Below are 2,549 nucleotides of genomic sequence, written 5' to 3'. Positions count from 1 at the left end.
GGGGCCGAGGAGGGCGCCGCGCTCCCGAGCCTGGTGGGAAGCCGGCGGTGACGGTCTGGGGCAGCCGAGGGGCAGGGGAGCAGCTGTATCCCGGGCTGGTGGGGTGTTTGTAACGCGGTCTGTTAGATCGGAGTTGGGCTGGAGCTCCCCGAGGACCCTACCTTGAGGAGGCCTCCCGGAGTGGCTCGAAAGGCGGTGGATTTACTACGGCTTTGCCCGACTGGGTTTGCTCTGGAAGCTTTTCTTTCCACCACCCTGTGTAGGGAGGGCGCCCAGAGAAACCTTCCGTGCCCCAACACCACGTCACCAAAATGCCAGGAGTTTTTGGTTGTAGCGCGAGCTGAGCTTTTTACTCATCGCCTGCCTTCGTCCAAATCTTTTCCTTCTTAGAAAATGCTCTTTCAACAAAATCCCACACACTGGGGAATTAGAGCAGTGGTGGACTTACCCTAACTAAACACCGCGTTTTGAATGTAGCTGCATCCTAGAGACAGGTTGTGCCTAGCACGACCATCTAGCTGGATTAGAGTGCTTAGCGGCCTTCCCGAGGTTACCCAAGGTAACCTGTGACCTGCTAAGTACAAGGGGAACTTGAGAACGTTTTTGGAACCAGGCTGGATTTAAATAGTAACTGCTTAATGATACAAGTCCGGGACACCGGTGTGTAGTAAGCCATCTACCTGATGGAAAGCCTGGAATCTCAGGGGCCCGTTCTTGTCTTTGCTTCTCCAGAGCCCAGCACTAACGGGCTGACCTGACAGTTGTCTGTGAATGAATGAAGGCGTAAACAAAGAGCAGCCTCACCCTAATTGTCCTGTGGAAACCGCCACCACGGATATTGGACACCGTGTGCAGTCGGACCCAAGTCATGCATCTGACATTGTGGTCTCGTGTGCCAAACGGAAAACAATATTTAGTAAATGCTGTTGCTCTTACGGGGCATCTTTTTTACATTTAAAAGCCAATAGCTTCCCTTTACGTATTTCTTCTGTGACCATTGAACATTTGCAGGATCCGGTGCCCAAGTGTGAAACACTCACCTGGGATGATGGTCTTTATTAGCTAGGACAGATGTGATGAGTAAAAGTCAGTTGAGATCCAAAAGCATTCTTCATCCTTGTTTTAACTTTTCTGGCGCCTTGATTCACTTTATGGTTACCAAAAGAGCAGTTTTTGCCCTTTGATGACGTGCTTCTGTCATTTTCCCACGTAGCTACAGATCTCAATCACTGGTTCTTTCATTCAGGAAACAGTGACAGACTTCCTGGCAGGAGCCAAGCAGTGTGCTCAGTGCTAGGATTCAAAGATGAGCGGGAGCCCATGGGTCACCGAAGATAAACCTGCTAGCAAGTTGTTAGTGCAAACTGCGACACGTGCTTTTTTTTTTAATTTTTTTTTCAACGTTTTTTATTTATTTTTGCGACAGAGAGAGACAGAGCATGAACGGGGGAGGGGCAGAGAGAGAGGGAGACACAGAATCCGAAACAGGCTCCAGGCTCCGAGCCATCAGCCCAGAGCCCGACGCGGGGCTCGAACTCACGGACCGCGAGATCGTGACCTGGCTGAAGTCGGACGCCCAACCGACTGCGCCACCCAGGCGCCCCACGTGCTTTTAATAGTGGCGTGTGTCCTGTGCTGGGGGGAGCCCAGATAGGATGGCCACTGAGAGACGTACAGGAGGCTCTCTTGGAGTAGTGGCATTTGAATCGGATCCTGAAGATAGTGATAGAGCTCTCCGAGAGGAGGAGTTTTCAGGCAGCGTAGGGCAAGACTTGGGCAAATCCAAAATGCGTTGAGGTATGAAAGAACACAGCATGTTCAGGGAGATAAACAGTTCCCAGTCAAAGCGTTTTTCAGGGCTATGTGCAGACCATGGGCATCTGAGTCACTGGCCAGGAACCGCTTATTGACAGGACCCTATCTTGATCTTAAGTGGAAGCCATTGAGTGCAAAATTTGCATTTTGAGAAAAATTACTCTATCCTTTTGGAGGATAGGGCAAGGACAGTTTAGAGGCAGGGTGTCAGGGTATTGTGATAACAGATGATTTGGCCCTGAGCTAGGGCAGTGCCATGGGGCCAGAAGAGGCCTGGCTGCATTTGAGAGTCATTTAAGAGGTAAAATCGATTTACTTGGTAACTGATTAGATGTTGGAGAGAGAGTCTGGCCAACTCCGAATGTCCTGGCTTCAGCAATAAATACATTAGATCCTAATAGTCAGAACAAGAAGACAGAATTGAAAGCAGATTGAGGTTGTATATCGTCATGCTAAGTTTGAGGTACTTGGAGGGTATTTTGGGGAAGGGGCCAGAGTTTGAGTTTCCATGGTTATTAGGTTCCAGGAAATAGACCAAGAGAAAAGCACTCAGTTGGGGGGAATTTAGTTAATCTTTGTTGGCTTGAGTTACTTGTCAGGCTGCAATTTTGTGGATAATATCATCTTCTGGTAGCACAAGCTAAACCTTCATAAACAGGGCAGAGCAGTGGTAACCTTCTCCAAAGTCTAGGGAAGGCATGTAAAGGAGAGTATACCTTCTTTCCAAACTACAA

The sequence above is a fragment of the Panthera uncia genome, chromosome F1, assembly GCF_023721935.1.
Source record: "Panthera uncia isolate 11264 chromosome F1, Puncia_PCG_1.0, whole genome shotgun sequence".
Lineage (NCBI taxonomy): Eukaryota > Metazoa > Chordata > Mammalia > Carnivora > Felidae > Panthera > Panthera uncia.
The sequence above is the reverse complement of the archived record's forward strand: the minus strand, read 5'-3'. Positions refer to the sequence as shown.